Source organism: Gallinula chloropus (assembly GCF_964237585.1).
Source record: "Gallinula chloropus genome assembly, chromosome: 14".
Taxonomy (NCBI): Eukaryota; Metazoa; Chordata; class Aves; order Gruiformes; family Rallidae; genus Gallinula; species Gallinula chloropus.
Window position 1 is genome coordinate 4428692 of NC_140099.1, and position 18265 is coordinate 4446956.

Sequence of the window (18265 nt, forward strand, 5' to 3'; positions counted from 1 at the left end):
CATGTTATAGAATCATAGAATTATCACTTCCTCATGCTGCACAACCACCCCCTGACAGCAGCACCCCCGACTGCACTCCAAGGGGGGAAAGAAAAACAGCGGAGAGATGAAGAGCTACAAATACAAATCACCTATTGCTTAAACCTACACTCCATGAAGCTCTAATATCAGTGTTACTCCCCATCCCATCCTGCAGCTCCCCTTAAAAACAATGCATAAAACTGAGCAAGCACTTTAGCACAAGACATTATCAACTACATCAGGAGGAAATTGTGCTCTTCTTATTCCCATTATACCTCCTCTGCTCAGGTCTGTGTGCTTTTTAGGTTTTTTCCTTTCCCTGCACCAGAACTCGGAGCTGGAACTCACAAAAGGTCTTCTGGCTACTTCCAGTGTGAACACTGCTCTAAATAAATAAATAAATGGAAAAAAGAGAGAATAAAAAAAAGCAGCTTGGTCGTGACAGTTGGAGACATCAAACTTGCTTCAGTACCATTCCCACTACCATCCAAACAGATTTTGCTATGTATTATCTTTGATTTCATTTACCTAGAGAAGAAAAAATACATAAAATGAAAGTCATCACACTTATAAGCCAGCACTGCACCATACTGTGCTTGTCCTCCTGAGTGATATCTTGTACCTGCTTTTCCTCCAACCTGGTGACAATGCTAGAAGGCCACTGTAAAGGAAAACCCTATGCCCAAACTTTGAAAGGACTATGAAAAGATCCGAATGAGAAGAGATCCAAAAACTCTCCCCACTTCAAGGAGAAAGCTGCATCCTCCCCAGCATTGCTCATTTCAAACTGCAATGCTTCCCCTAATCCACAAGTGATCCTTTTATTCTCAGGAACATAAACTTTACATAAGATGAAGAGACAGTTCCTTGCGATTTGTTTAAGCTAAATCCAAATCCAAGCTATATGGTGTTTGAGCAAAAGGAAAACGGAGCCTCTACATGCTCGGGCTGTCAACTAGAACAAACACATTAACTCCCACAGTATGTATCAGGGAAATTGTGGGGGATCATCTGAGATCAAAGTTTTTTTCTGCATGGCTGCCACCCACCTACGTGGCCACTTTATGCTGTAGGAATGCTACCAAGGCAGCCACTCTCCTGGCACAGCGCTGAAACTATCAACAAAGAAGCACACCAGCACCTAATACAGATATTTAATTTTGCTGGCATCACACACAGCTGCTATAATTGCACGGTAGAGTCCAGTCCTGCAGTAGCTTATCCAACTTTTACATTTGGGCTGACAGTTTCCCACCCCAAATCCAAGTCCCAGTAAAACAGCACGTATGCCCAGGAGCAGCACACAGAGCTAATTCAGCTGATAGCTTGTTTAAAAACCCTAAAATGCATCACCTCCCTGAACTGGCTCACCATTCAGTACCAAGAAAAAGGACAGGAACATGAGGATGGGACAAGCCTGTGATACAGGGAACATCTGTACTTCCATTAGCTGGAGTGACCATGGAGACTCCAGTAAAAGTCAACACAAATATAGCCAGTAATTTTTTATTATTTTTAACCACAACATTGCTCATCTTTTCTTCCTGTTGTCTTTATACATCAAGGGCACCAGCAGCGATGTCCCATGTCTCCACAAACAAAGCATAAAGATGTTTTACACCAACAAGGCCAATCACAAAGCTCTTATGTGCTAGGAGCAGAATGAGGGAAGAGTCATGGTGTTTTGAGCACAAGCAACACCAGTACCATTGAAAGGGCACGAGCACAGGTGCTTGGCAAAGGGCAGCCTTTCTCTTCATGACTCAGCTTAAAAACGCTGAGGTAAAACCTGCACGAAGGGGCACGGCTGCCAAAGTGCCTCAGAAAACACAGAGGACCTGCAGAAAAGACATGCAGAGGGGGCAGTTATACAACAGTTTTTCCTCTGGTGGTAAAACAGACCTCACTGCTGCGTATCCCTCATCTCCCCCCTCCATCTGCATCAGCATCACTGCTTGCTGCCCCTCAGATGTGCTGACAGGATTGTGTGAGAGGCTGGCCAACAAAGCAGAACTGAAAAGTTAATCAAGGGGAAGGGAAACAAAGCAAAACTACCCATGCCCCTAACAATCCCACCCCTTTTGAAAGTTGACTGCCCAGTTTTCTCTTCCCCAGGACCAAAACTTCCATTTTAATTGTGCTCTGTAGCACTGAGACGATCTAGTGGATTACCTGCCCAAACACTAGGTTATACAAATCACCATGCATCTATGAGCTCAACATGTGAGCTCAAAATAAAACCTCCAAAACTACACTACAGAGCAAAACTGGAATACAATTACCTTAACTAATGCAAATACCCTTTTCTGGAATGCCCAACAGCTATTCATAGAATCAGCACAGTCTAAGTCTAACACTTTTCACTACAAGGCTCTCAGAAGGCTATTTTTCTTTGCTGTGTAAGGAGGTTGGGTGTTTCAAGATGAAGGGTAGATGGAAAAGGAATCCTAACATTCCCCTTATAGCACATTTCAAAACTTAGAGATCCCTTTAAAATCATAATTTTTCTCACTAGTGAGATAGAGGTAGCAATGCTTTGATATCACAGGACAAAAAGACATGAAAGGTTTTATATCCAGAGACAGTGAGTGCTACAGAAAAGGAAGAATCATCCTCTTATTCCCTACAAATGTTTGATAATGTCCAGAAAATAAGTGATGAAAATACTCTCTGAATATGGTAGAAAACAGGTCCTACAAGATGAAAATAGCATTCTACGTCCATAACAGTACTTGGCCATATATGCACTGAGGAACCAAGCTAAGACTGAACAAGCGATCATTTCTGAGGCATTTTTCTAACTTCTGGATGCCAAACTCTGAAACAAAGCCTTTACACACAATTTACACATACCTCAAGAGATTCCAGGTAAAAACACTGGGATTAAAAAAAACGGAGGAAAAAAAGTTGCAGAAATTAAGAAAGGGAAAAGGGAGTTTTATTAAAGTAGTCCCTCTAAACTTTTACCAAAAAACCCACGCTCTTTCATCATTAAAATTGGACTGGTCTATTTATTACAATTACAGTGAAAAGCTGACCTGGTCAAAATAGGTCCACTCTTAAAGACTAGCAAGTAAAAGATCTTAATGTCACTCAGGAAGATGAGACACTTAAGACCTTTGAACTGGTAATATTTGAAGAATAATTTAAAAAAACAACCCCACACACCTCTCCCTCATCTCAACCACCTTCAGTTTTTACTGTATATAGTCCAAGCCAAGTGTGAAAAGTGTCTGCAAGGACAAACTCCAAATCTACTACTATCAACTTATCTTAAATAAACTGTTTGTCCATGTTAAGTAAACTATTTGACAGAAAAACGACTGTTGGAAAAACTGATACACATTTTTTAGAAGTGAAAATAAATAGTATGGTTGTGATCCTAAAAATAATCATCACAAGAGGAGTTTCAGTGTTTCTATGGGATACTTCCATGGGTGAGGCTATACTGGCATTCGAGCACCCGATGAACTGAGCCAGTCTTCCAAAACAACAGTCTTGTTAACACGATTCATTCGTACTGGTCTGGTGTTGTACTGTTCTGCATCCCAAGTGACTAAGAAACAAGAATTTTAATTAGAAATTTGTATTTTTAATACAAAAATAAATTGTATTTATAATTTTTAATTGTAATTTAATATAGAAATTCAGTAAACAGACAATTCCACTGTGTACTGATTTCTATATCACTGATACATATCTGACAATGCCCATCATAAGATGCCTAGAACAGACTGGTGCAGCCAATGCATTCATTTTCCTATGTGAGGAGATGCCAGATTTACCCGCCCAAACCACATCATCTCTAATAAGGAAATGCTAGCTGAAAGCCTTCAAAATCAGGTAGGGAAGAGTTCAGAAGGTAAAAAAGCAGCAAGACATGCGCTAGGGACTGGGGAACCATCAGGACCAGGGATTACAACCCAGCCTGCGGCAAGGACTGGGGACTGCACTGCATCTGCTACAGCTTCCCCAGGGCAAGGGCTGATATCACAACAGGGCAAAGCTGATGAGGAGACAAAGGCAGATCACTCCTGGCCCATACTAGCTGGCTGCCTCCCATTGCTCTCAGACACCAGGATCCCTGCAAGCCTGGGCAAGCAGCACCTGGAGGGCTGCACTCTGGCAGCTCTGAGGATGCCAGCTCCAGAGCTGCACCTCCCAAGAGATGCCAGTCTGATAACTTCTCTTGGTCTGCTCTCAGAGGTGACCATAAAGGTCAAGTCTCACTGAAGAGTGAATACAATTCTGGGGCTGCTACATGTACCTGAAACAGGAAGAATATCTGTGTCCTATGCTCAGCATATAGTATTTCATCTGTGATGCTGCTAAAAAGGGCATTAGAAGTTGGATTAAAAAAATATGTGGGAAAACATCCTGATTAGCCCTGTAATGCTCCATGTGAATTAATACAAGAAAATAAGAACAGTCAAAAGCAATCAGGGTACAAATGTGGGCCATGCAAACGTAGCTTTCTCTTGGCACTATATTAAGATTTCTTTTTAAAAAACTTAATAGACAAAATTTCATACTGCCAAGAAAGGGGGTAGAATGAATGCCATTCCCTACGCTGCCTTTTGTATTATTACGAAGGAAATACTATGTGTAGTAGAGAATAGTTATTAAATTTTATGTTTCTATACTCAATGGCATCACATTATATATGGCCTTTTTCTGCAATTAACCTACAAAACACAAATTAAATATTAATGAATAAATGTCAGTTATGATTATGAGAAACAATAAAAGGACCAGAAATTAAATAATGCAGATAGAACAATAAAGTCTTTTCTTATGATCAAAACAATGTTTTAGTGTTAATGTTTTCCTATTCTAATTGAAAATGTAACTCTGTACTTAAAGGTGTTGCTATTGCATACAAGTTGGTAAACAGTACCATCTTTTCAGCATCACGATTCCCTCTCAGTACAAAGGGGCAAAACAAGCCTTGCTGCTTCTTCCAGCCAAGCCAGGCAGTGCAACGTTATGTGAAGCTTCACAGAAATCTTCAGTTTGAGACTGTCCAGAGTGCAGTAGGATATTTTCACAGCTATTCCTAGACTATTTCCATCTTCTGTAATTAATTATACATAATTCCACATCCATATTTTGTTCAGTATTACCAACTCTCCCACACACCCAAAATATTTTCCCTCTACTGTATTTTTATCTAAGGAACTAACCTTAGGCCTGCTAAAAATGAAACAAAAAACCCAAACAAAAGACCAACAAAAAAAACCCAAACAAACCAAAAAACACACCAAAACACCAAACCCACCAAGCCATGAAAGAGAAATACTCAAATATGACACTCAACCAACCACCTCATTGCTTTTAAGGTCATTGTTTTTATTTCCTGAAGCTGATTTTAATGAAAGGGTGGGAAAGGGTCTGAGACAAAATATTTCTAACAAATTACCAAATGCAGTCAAAAGCTGATTTTAAATAGCAGCTGCTTGCTGCTCAGATGTACAACTCCTCCTGTGCTTTACCACACTGGTCATCAATGACTACCTTCCACATTGTAAATGACATGGGACACACTGTTCACAAACAAATCAGATTTATGGTTATATTCAGTTGTTCCTGTTACCTGAAATTAGAATTAGAAGCTCATTAAATATGAATACGTTTCAGAGAATGTAGAAGCACTGCATTATATTGATGAAACCTTCATTAAATTTTCAATGTTATAGCTGCTTCTATATTTGTGAAGGAAGGACGCAGAGTAGAAATAAGTTGAGGCAATTCTCCTTCAGGCAACTTTGCATCTTTCTCCTATCCTTAAAAACACATGGATTTTTCAATAAAGTGTTGGACTAATAAGGTGTAAGAGAAAGTCACTGTGGAATGATTACTTTCAGATCAGCGTTTGTCTTCTATACGTTTGCCAATTATACAACTGATATTCAAGAAGGGACTAGGTAGAAGACTAGAAACCAGGTTTGAATGAACAAGCTTATACAAAATATAGTCTCTCTGCAGGTTCTGAACTCACTTATGACACGGTCATCTTTTTAAAACATTCACCTGAAAATACATTTCCAATTCTCTTGTTATTCAGTCTCACCTAGCAAGCAATAAAACCTAATTTCTTCAGCAAGTAGAAGTGTAAAACGATCTATCAAAGTCATGCAGTAACGCAGCCTGATTTTTACTGCTGAGACTGATGCTAAGAAAAAGACCTGTGACAGAAAACAAGCTTGATGCAAGCCCACTACCCAACTACATTTCTGGTATCATTATCAGCAAGCCAGGCAATTAAAACCTCTATATGTGAAATACCCATAGCCAAGCTACATGAATTTTCATTTTTGCCTCTGCATTCTTTGAAGCAGTCTAATCCCTCTTGTGGTCGTACCCTATGATATAAATTTATTGTATCTCCACATTACATTACTCAGTTTCCCTTGGAAAAAAGGCTTATTCAACCAGGCTGTTCCTCAGCTCCTCCCCCTCCACTCCCCTCCATATCCATTACCTTATGTCAACCAAGCCAGGCAGTGGGGTAGAGGCCTCAACATCACCTTACTCCTCTAACAAGCCTGCACAATATATGGCCTGGAATTTACGTGTTTCCCTTACAGTTAATGCTCATGGCCTGCCAGGAACTGAGCTGTAGGATGGCTCTTTCAACTTGTTAGGACTGCCACCTCTTTCAGCCCTCTGGATAGGCAATGCCCAGCTAACGTGCACGCAGACAATGGCAGTTTATCCTCAGACCTTGTTTATTCTGCTCTGTTCAAATCCTGCTTCAACAAGTTTCCTTTTTTTATCCCCCCTTCCAGTTTTCTTTGGCATGCACAGTCAGCATTAAATGACTGACCTTCTCAAAACCACCATGAGGTAGTATTATCCCCACATTACCAGATAAGGAAATTAAGCCACTATAATTAATGCCCGAAGCATGCCCAAATTTCACATTCCTGATTAGAGAGTGCTTAGCATTAGCACTGTATAGGATTTCCTCTGCTCAGAGCACCGGTCTGCAGAGCCCAGAGCAGTTGCAGACAGCCTGCACTCAGGCAGGGAAGTCCAATGGACACAGCCAGCTGGCCCTGTGAAATGCTGGGCTCCAGAAACTGGGCCAACTCCATCCCATGGCTCTGTAAAGCAACTCAAACACCTCAGGTGCTGCTCCAGCCCAACGAGGCAAGGCACAAGCATGCCAACCCCATCCTTCCATTTATCCCTGACCAAGACCTTCTGATCTAGGCACAGGCTCCTTGCTCAGCTAATTCTCATTCAGACACCTACACCCCTTCACCACACATGCAAGCACTTTCCTTACCTACCTCTGCTCTTCCCACAGCCACCAGCTCCCACAACCTCACATCTTCCTCTACAGCTCTTTAGCTCCAGTCTTTCCTCAGTCTTCCCAGATAACCTAAGTGCTTCTCCAGCACAGCCACTGGTCCTTTTCTCAAGTCCTCATGTCATCATACCTCTTTCTCCAAGCAAGTCCTCTTCATGATCTTTGGTGCTTCATTTACTGCCACAAGATAAGACTGGGAGTCCATCTCCTTTCCACACCACTATCACATTTCAAAGCTTCCCCACGTCCCCAGTCACACGCTCCTTGCAAAAGAAAAGGCTCCTTTCCAAAAACCTGCCAGTTAGCAGCAAAGGTTCCCACAGGGACCCCACGCAATTTCAGTTCCCTAACCTCATCGCAAGGAGATGATCTCCAAAGGAGCTATCGAGAAATGTCCATGTGGAGACAGCTAACTCTGGCCACATCCACTGTTCCATCCTCTATTACCTTTCCCCAAATCCAAGCAGATAAGATAGAGATCAATGGTTTGTTTAGGAAGCATTTTGGCCAGGATTTGTTGCAAGACTGGAAAGATAAAGGTCCAAACAAATACTGTCATTCTAGACTAAGTATCTCTCCAGCTACTAAATTCCTCCAACTCTGAGCAACTAGCAAAGGTCACAGTAACATCACATCATCCTGGCATTGCCCTCAGTGCAGTTAACCTCTTTCTCTCCTTTTACAGAACACAATCACAGCCCAAAACTAAAAATAACTTCTCATCTTTTTCCTGGAGAAAGGGAATCTTAGGGATTTAAATGCAGCCTCCCATCTCCAGTTCACAGCACATCAGTCACAGGCTTATCAAACCACACAACTGTCACTGACAGTCTTTCCTGACACCATCCAGGGTATGCAAGGACTATTTTTTTGTCTTTTAAAGCCTGCAGACAGCTACTCCCAGAAAAACCTGAAGACTTCCATTTACACAAGGCTATTATTATTCATATACTCAGCCTGAAGATTATCTAGTAATTAATTACACCTACAGATTGTTCAGCTCCTAATCCCCACAATTACACTTATTTTTTTAATTATTATTTATTTTCCGAAAATACACAACACATTGCAAGTAAGGATAACAGAGACATTAAATGTTTGTCTGCCTGTACTTGACTGGGACCAGAGGTCTTCCTCCTTCACCCTGGCTCTGCTAGCAGCTTTTGTGATACATCTAACTCCAGTGCCAATCTTTCCTGCCTAATTAGACCTAGCACTTCCCATTCTGGCTCAGCAGTCTGAAGGTGTCAACATTAGCCCAACCACTCCCTTGCCTTTTGCTGTCTAGGAACATCACTTCTTTGCCACCCTGGCAGAGAGACCAACAGCCTGGACATATTGCTTGGCATTAATAAAACCTGGGGAGCAGTGGGGAGCAGAACATTCTCAGGGCTTGGGAACTGTTATCTCAACGTCACTTCTTAAAACAAAACACACAAAAAGATCTTTTCCTAGCACTGCCCCATCCCATTATTTCCTAACTCTCAGAACTACCTACCTTCCTCTACAATGTTAGAAGTTGTCATGCACACGTTAAGCCCGGAATTCTGCAAATGCTTAGACAAATAATTTAAGCTTAGCGCCAATCATTGAGGCAAGACTGTGGGAACAGCAAAAATCATTGTCAACACATTTCCCAATCTGGAGCCAAAATATTTATCAGACAACTTGTTCATTGTTCCTTTGTGGCAGAAGCATCATACTCAGCTCTCTGAACTTACCTGCATTCCTCACCAAAAAAACCCTGCAAGAATTTCCTAATACATTCTCTCCCCCATATGTATTATATTCAAAGGAAGAACAATGTAAAGTATCATCTTCAGAGCATCAAAATATGTTCTTAGCTATGATACTTAAGTCTAATTTGGTCATATAAAGCAGCAGTTCCTGCTAAGTTCTTTTCTCACATCTGGTCTTTCTTGCTAAACATTTTTTTTTAATAAGAAAAAAGTAGATGCCATTACAAAATTCAGTTAACCCTTAGGACTACCATTTATGATGTATTACAGCCAGAGCAGTCTTTCAGCCACTGTTTCCTGCATTTCAATAAACCAAAGATAGAACTGGCATAGACAGAACTAGATAGAAGTCTCCATCACACAAGCTCAGCCCCCTGCCTGTCCCATATCCTGTTACTATAAGGGAAGACGTCTTAATTTCTTAACTTCCTAACCAGAGCTGAACACTGGAGTACTCAATTCACTACCTAAAATGCTGACCTTGTTTCTCTTCAAACCTCACCTTCAGTTGTCCTGGAGAAAAAAAAACAACCAACCAATGCCCCAAAGAGCATATACACAACCACAACTTCTGAGTATTCCAAGAGGGCACTTTCAATTCTGCTCTGCTGTGAATTTACTATTACAAAGACATGCTTTTTAAAATGACTCTGGAATATATTTGCTTAATTTCATAAGTATTAAGCCTATGCATAGTGCTCATTAACATTTGGCAGCTAATGCAACCACATAGAAGCAAGTCAAATGTCCTTCTTCCTCACAAACCCACAGAATTATCAGCTTCAATTATAATGCAGTAGATACAATTAAAGGAAAGAAAAACCTGCCTAATATAAAATTGTTTAAAAGGTCATTGTGTTTGCCTTCTTTTTGAGAGGCACTTATTTTGACTATAGAGATTTACCAGTCCTCTGTTGGACCATGACCATGCTGGACATCTACCACACTCAACCTTACCAAGGCAAACGTTTACTCAATAAAAAGGGTCAAGCATATTTGAAGATTCCTCAAACTGGGGACTGAAACCCATTAGCCATTTTCAGGATTCCCAGGCTGCAGTTTTAGCCAGACTGAATTTTCAGACCCAAGGGAAAAAAAAATTACTTTTGAATACACCAATTGGAGATCCAGGTTATAAATAATAGCTTTCTTTTTGCCAAGGTTACATCTCAGACCAGAACCACAACTTAAATTTCCAAAAAGTACTTCTGAGGAATGAAGAGTCGAGCTCTGCAAGCTTTGCTAAGCAGACAAGAAGTATTACTAAGGAGCCATTGCCAATTGACAGCTCAAGAGAGAAAAGATTTTCTCAATATGTCAGTTTTAAAACCAAACTAATGCATTAACACCACTTCTTCAGAAGAATTAAGACCGTGATTTGGAGCCAAATTTAAAAGCAAGTATTCGTGATCAAAACTGGATGGCAGAAGGAAATAACCTCTTGGGAGTTTCAGCAATGATTTAATCACCTCCTGTGACTAACTTGGAGAGACTTTGAAAAAGTAATAGGACAGAACAGAATCCAAAGAGCATCTAATCCCAATTAATAAAACCAGAAATAACTCCAAAAAGTCAAAGAAGAAAGATGACCTACATTTTTATTCCCTAAGAAGTCAGGAAAAAAAACTTTCTTTCTGAGGGAATACATTCCACTAAAAAAAAAATAGTACTTTTGCTTCTTCCTTTGAGGATGCAGACAAGCTATGGTTGTGCAACTATTTCAAACAAGCACCAGTGAACCTGAGAAAAACCCTCCCTGGTGTGTCTTCCCAACTCAGCCAGGAAAAAAAAGAAAATCCTCTTAGAGAGAGGTAAATTGTTGGGAATTAAATGCATTACCTAGTTTGCATTACTTATCTCCCCAAAGCAAAGCCGGTGTTTTTAGGACCACACAAAGTGTTGCAGAATGGCTTGAAAAGTAAGACCATGGAGCAGTTGTTCAAGCAGTCACCTGTGCAGCTTAGTAAGACCAGGCCCCACGCTGTCTTGGTGAGAACAGAAGGGTCAACAATCGGTCTGCATGTTCTTGTGTATCGTGCAGCAAGGCCACAAGATGTGGGAGCAGGAGGTGTGATAAGGATTCAGTGCTCCTGGGACTGAGAAAAAGACATGATTCCCAAGCTGCAAGATGGGTAGAGTATGTAACTGTAACCTTTAGTTAAGAGCCAATTAGAATACGACAAGGATAACACGTGGTAGGAACAGTATAAGAGGAAGTGTGTGCCTGCAATAAAGCTGAAGTTTGCTTTATCAATCACATTGACTGGCTGCATCTTCCCTCTCGACACGTCAACAAAGTTCCTGTTCTGGTTGAGATCTTGAGCTGTACGTAATCCTGATCTGCCTTAGCCTACCAAGGCTGCTTACATGTCTCATGAGAGTAAGGATCTACCATTCGGGAATCTCACTGGAGGTGAGATGTGGTAAGAGCAGCAAGAAAACAAGCCTGAGACAAAACAGAGCACTCACTCTCTCAAATAATCCAGCTTTAAGCATGCAGCCTCACAGAACAGCACAAGCTAAATTAACATTGCCACAAAAAGGACCTTCCTTCAACCGTACCCCTGCCTCAGTTGTGGGCACACATTCCTACAGATTGCCTCACACCACCTCTGCTGCCTGTCTAACCTCTCACAAGCCACGTCAACTCACTAATCCTGTACAAACACCACTGCATTAACCTATCAAAAAATGTCTTATTTTCTGCCAGGTTAGCAAACTGGATCAGCTCCAAGGGTCCAGTAAATACCAGAGCCTGGTGGCACTTTTCCTTGTGCTGCTGCCTATTCATCAGTCCCACATCCACACATGCATTGAGGTGGTTCAGCCAGCACCACTCACACTGTTTGCACTCAGGACCCTGCACCTCAGCTTCTGTATGAATAAAGATCCACTGACCTAAAAAAATCACACCCATCACAGCCAATCTTTATGTCACAAATAACAGCCCTGAACACAGTATCATTGTCCTTGTATGTCTTGCATTCAAGATGTTTTAAGGAAAAAAATGCTTGCTGAATAGAATTCAAGTATGAACTTCAGCACTCGATTTCCATAGGGCAAGTTAAAGGTCTGACAGAGCCTCACTGCCTACCTGCAGTTAGACTTCCTCACTCAAATTCACTTGGCCGAAATACAGTTTTATGTTATTTTTCACAATCTCCAGGGCTTCCCCCCTCCCCATCTTAAAAGAAAGGCATTTTCTTGAACCACTCTGCAGAGAAAAATGCAGCAGGAAGCCAAGCAGCCCTTCCACTTGGAAGGAGTTTAAACAAGAAGATTCCAAACTTTTTTTCCGACTCCAGCCCCACGCACTGGCACAAGACCCTACTCCCCCAAATCCACCAGGGATGTTCCTACTTCCAACTCCTGGGGAATTTGACAGCCACAAAACTCCAAATGCTCCTAACATTAAAGTAAATACGCAAATAATGAAACCTCTGTTTCTTCATTTTAGCAGCTGCTAGCACCGCAATTAGAGTTCTCAGAGGATGCACTTACCCCCTAATGAATCCCTGGAACAGCCATAACAGGGTGCAGGGCAGATTACAGAATCCCCACAACACAACTCGGTGAATTGATGTCTCCCCTGAGCAACACAAAGCTGGGCTTAGAAATAGTAAGTGTTGCTGTGCTGTCTTCATTTTGAAGCCTTATTAACAAATTAAATGAGAAATAAACACATCTCCCTCTGGGAAAAGGAGAAAAAAAAAAGAAAATCAGGACCCAAATAAGGACCTTATCCACCTTCCCAAAAGTCTCTTGCAGACAGGAAAAAGACACCAAAAAGCTTCTAACAGAGGAAGCTCTGCTATTTGCACCAGCACACAAACCAACCCCAAAACACTATACAGCTGAAATCAAGCTTATCGGTTTCCTGTGGTTGCTGCTCTGGTACCTGTGCCCCTCTCTCCCAGAGGTGTCAAGCACAGGAAAGACACTTTGCAGAGACAGCACAAGCCAGTGTGACAGTAGACAGGAAAGGAAGTTTCTTTGCTTTTCTTGGCCTGCAGATATCCACGTTTCTTCTCTCTACACATCAGGACAGGTCACAGGTAGCTGGAGCAGCAGGACTGATTTTTGAGAGCTTTAGGTACCAACTTCCCTCCTGCTCTCTGTAACAGCAGCAAGACAACACAGCTGAACCAGCAAACCCAATTAACTGCCTTTTTTTACTTAAGACTTTTGCATCTGATTGTTTGAAACTGTATTGTCCAGGTTTACACCCAACACTGAATTTCTTTAGCCAGCCCTGTTCACAGTAACAATTTTAAGGTTCCTTTAATGAGGTTTCCAGTGGATGCATTTCCTTCCCCTTTTATGTAAGTAAATCAGTGGGATACACTTAACCTGCTTCCTAAAACTCAACACAGGCAATGAAATCCAAGCAGGCAGAGTAAAGGATGGTCTCAAATGAAGCCAGGTGGATTACAACTCCATTGGCAAGCACGCACTCAGCATCTGCACGCTAGGAAAAGACATTAGGAATTGTCTGAATAATCAAGAATTGTCATGCATGCACATAGGTTTTTGAATATAATTCTTGAGAGGGAACTTTTAAAAGAAGGCAAAGCCATGAGTGCACCTTAGAAACTCATGTATTGCAGAACTTAAGCACTGCTTGATTAGACACACTTTCCCCTGCACAAAAGCATCTTTAAAGCCAAGTATCTGACGCCTTGAACCTTTGTTATACTTAAGAAAATAAACTTTAAGAGACATTCATTATTCTTGAACTGAACATTTCCATACTAAGTCCCATCCTAGAACAACTTTTAACTGCTAATTTATCATCCTCCCTCCCAGTGACAGGGAAGATTTATAGTGGAAAAGGTTTATTTAACATTACTCTAATGCCAAAAACACATGGTATTACACTTTTGGTGATACTGGTCACGCTGCAATAACCAAGGAAAGCAGAATACTAAGAAATAACCCCCCCAAAAAAAACCCTATTCCTGTAATCATGAGGCTTGGCATGGTTCCATTGGAATAAACTGCCATGGAAGCCCAACTTGAAGGATGTTTACAGCTGAGACCCAATGTCCGTTTTCATCCTCTAACACTCATCTGCCTATCCCTTATCTCCACCACAGCACTGCTCTGCTTATCAGCCACTGATCCTCGCTCTGCCACAAGCGGACAGGAACACGTCCCGGAGTCCCACTGACCACAGGGGAGCTGAACAGGCAAACACACCGCGTTAGGAGACAGCCACCCTGGGCTGTTCTAAGGAAGGGTCCAGCACACTGATACAGGAAGATATGCAAAGGACAGAGGAGGGGAAATGTTATCTGTATGGTTTGGTACTATGGTCCAGAATGAATTTATTGGCAGAGTTTAGGTCACTGTAGAAGAGAGATGGGAGACCGGCAGAGGTGCTACAACACACAGTATCTACCCCAGGTGAAAGATACTTCAGTTAAGTGGGGGAGACAAGAATGAACAGCCAAACCTCCAAAGCACAGAACTTTTTAACAAGAACAACATTCACCTCATGCATCTGTCCAAAAAAAAAAAAGGGCAAACAGGACACACATTACCCAACAAGCTCTCAAATACTTAATATTAACTTCATTCATATAGGAGGTGAAAAGAGAACAACAAAACCACAGAACAATGCACCATGAAAAGGAGGACCCTTCTTTTGCTTAGTTTCATTCTAAGCAAAAGGGAGGCACTGGCAAAGAATGTGAAAGTAGAAACAACTTGGCTGACAGAAGGCATAAGAAGGCAACTCTCACAATTCTTCAGAAGGCCAAAGCAGCCACAAAATAAAGAACATGAACAAATGGGAAACCACAAGCTATCTGAAACCCAGGAGAAAGGTGTGAAGTTTACTAACAAACCACCTCAGCTAAGTATAGGCCCTTTAATGATTCAAGAGATTTTGCACAAGTGCAAATCACCGAAGGTGGTAACTGTGCTGGTCACTTAACAAAATAGGAAAGGTCAAAGTATTAGGAAAGGAACTACTGGGAGGCATCACTGAAGCTAACATGAAAATATTCCTTCAAAACACCCGCAGTGAAAGAAAGAGTAGTTACTGCAGGAGTGCATTAACCCACTAGTCAGTGGGAAGGAAGTCTCCAATCAGTGATGCCAAAGCATTTGGGGAGGTTTCTGCATCAGTCTTCATTCACACCAAGACAGATTAACCAGGGAGTGTCACTGATATTGCAGCAGAAGGAGCACTAACACAAGTTAGCACCAGGAAACAACATTAGAGGGATTGCTCAGAACCTCCCAGCCAGCAGAGTCAAGGCTCTGACTTTGCTGTGCAGTTATCTGCTGGCTTCAAACAGAGAGTGTAATAAAGGCAATGTGCTTCTGCAGACAGCTTAATGAGCTTCCCTGAACCTATGGACTGTATTCAAGGGTTACAGCATTAAAAAAAGCACTTCAAGGTTTTCAAATATGGTAGACTATATTTACCCTTTGAAATGCTGAGGAAGGCAATTATCAATGGAGAGAGCTGAGATGATCTTTAAAGTTCAGGTGGCCTAAAGAAGGGCAAAAGCACCTGCCTCTGAAGAGCAGGAAAACAAATACATGGGGAATCGTCAGGTCATTTGTCTGATTATTTATTTCAGCATCCTCCCAGGGACTGAGAGTAGCCCTATCTCCTGCCTATTTCAGATAACAAAGCAGATAAGATCCAACACACCATTTGTTAAGAACAAATCATATCTAACAAATATCATTTCCTCCAATGATACAATAGCAACATAGGTAGCAAAAGGACAACGAGAGGCAATATAGTTTTGGTTTAACTGGACTTTTAACACTCCTAAATTGACAGTTTTATAACCTAAACAAATACAGTATGTGCTGAAATACTGAGAGATGACTAGAGCCCTATACCTTGAGATAAGTTATCATTATTTCAGTCCAAGAGAAAACAGGTAGCAAGCACATTCATACAACTCTAATCTTATTATCATTCTCCACTGTGACAAAATGTAACTGGAGGGAGGGGAAGGTTATTTAGCAAGGAGGCTGCTGCAAGCACCTCCCTATTTTGCTCTGCCTCAGTTGGATTTCATATGGTCACAAGCAACAGCTTCCAGCCAAAATCTTACTCACAAATTACATATTGGAAAGCATCAGGTCAGAAAGGTCACTTTAACAGAAAACCTAAGTCTGAGATAGTTGCAGGAACTTTGATGGAGGGAATCAGAATCCAAAGTCACTTGAACTGAGTGCAAAAATCAGTTGAAGTAACACACAGTTTGACAAAGCCAACAGGTAAGAACAATGAGATGCACAACACAACATGGAAGGCAAAGTTAAACACTGTTCAGCCTACAGATAATGGTGTAACAGAGTGTGAAAGAGTCTGGGGTTTGTGCTGTTCATAATCCACACCACTGCAAAACATAAAGAGTACATAAAAACTCATAATCCTGCTGAGATATCTGAAAGTCAGGTATCACATGAAATACTTTTGACTCTGCCTGTGGTACTAAAGACTCAGATACAGCACTGTGTCCTGTTCCAGAAAAACACAAACCAAGACGAAAAAGCCTGAAGAAAAGCAATTCAAATAGCCTACCAAAAAAAAAAAACCCAACACCCAAAACCACCCCACTGGAGAGAGGAGACTGAAGGGAGGGAATTTCTTAAGTGTAGAAAACGCTAAAGAGAAAGCCCTGAAAACACATTCCTGCAGAAGATGTGTAATAAACAGACTGCAAGGTATATAACACATGACAGAATTCTTAAATGCTTACATTATAGTCAAGAAGTTGAGATTAGAAATTAGGAGAAGTATTTCCAATGGCAAGAGCAGTATGATTACCAGAATAGATTTCTAAGAGGGGTAAAAGTCCATCACAAACTTAGGTTAGCTCATTTACCCTGAGAACATCAGACATTCCTTCCTTGTAGTTGAACCATGATGAATTTATGAAAGAACAAATGTCAATCACCTTGCCTTTTTGCCCCCACATACTTCATTCACAGGTGCCTCATCTAAGCTTCCAGCTTTTAGTTCAGTAATTATGAGAATTTATTAACTACTACTAAGAAACAACTTCTAGCACCAAAGGTCTGTAACATCACATGGAAATAATAGTAAAAACACAACCTTAAAGGGGTTATTGGAAGGATATTGCAGAGGAAAAGTGACCCACTTGAACTACATCAAGATGGAGAGTCCTCAAGTACAACAAAACCAAAGAAATACAGGGAACCTACTTACACAGTGACTTCTGCTCTACACTCATACAGGTGTTTCCAAGCAATGGTGCCCAGTTGCACAGATGCCCTTTGCTGGGAAGGCAAAGGAGGGAACTAGCAGACCTTGCTGGGTCCAGGTAAGGTCAGTCTGGGTGGGTCAGCATACCCCTCTCCCAGCAAGCACCCTGCAGAGATACCCAGTTGGCTCAAGCAGGGTCACATGGATCCAGCCTTGGATAAAACACTTGCCAAATGCTGAAGTACAAACAGCAAGAGCTGGGGGAGCGTGGGGGTGGGGTGTTAGTGGAAGAGACACAGTCCTTGTGCAGCTGGGAATAAACAAGGAAAGCAAGGTAAGGACATCAAGCCCAAATACAGTGTCAGCAGCTGGACCCAGCAAAGCACAAGACATGACTAATTTTCTCAAGTAAAGTTCAGCTACAAAAAAGCCCCACTGAGAACTCTATCAGGAGAGCAATCTGAAACATGCTGTCCTCTGCTGGAAGTGGCTCTGGAGAAGCTTGAAAGCAGAAGATCAAGACCACTAATCCTTTGATCTTCACTGGAAGAGAAAATGGAAGCCTAATTTTCAAGCTGCACAGCCTTGCCCAGATGTGGCTGTTACCTTTTGAACTCCAGTGTCACCGAAGGGACACTCCTGGTGCTGCCTTCTCCTACACCACCACTACCAGGAGATGATCTGCTGCTCTCCCACACCTCTTCCCTTGGGGCAACAGAAGCGCTGGAGCAGCTATAGAAAACAGGACCAGGGAACTGGAAGAAAGCCAATGCTTTTTTTTGCTAAGAAAATAACATAAACCCTTTGTAGCCACCTTTTGGTGCTCCTTTGCAACATTGTATCAAGTAAAGCTTTCAGTTTGCCTGGTTTAGTTGCAATTCACAGACTAAAACATAAACAGTTCAACATGCAACTGACAAGGATGGAAACACACAGACAGACACCCACCAAACACCGCGCCAGGCAGGGCTGCTCCTGCAGTGGGAGGCT

General features: G+C 41.6%; 1 protein-coding gene across 1 annotated transcript in view; it reads right to left on the reverse strand.

Annotated features, from left to right (window-relative positions):
* Positions 1-18265, reverse strand: part of MNAT1 (MNAT1 component of CDK activating kinase) — a gene marked incomplete at its 5' end in the record, with an annotated part of 120491 nt that overhangs the window by 101332 nt on the left and 894 nt on the right. The gene's annotated exons all lie outside the window — the stretch shown is intronic.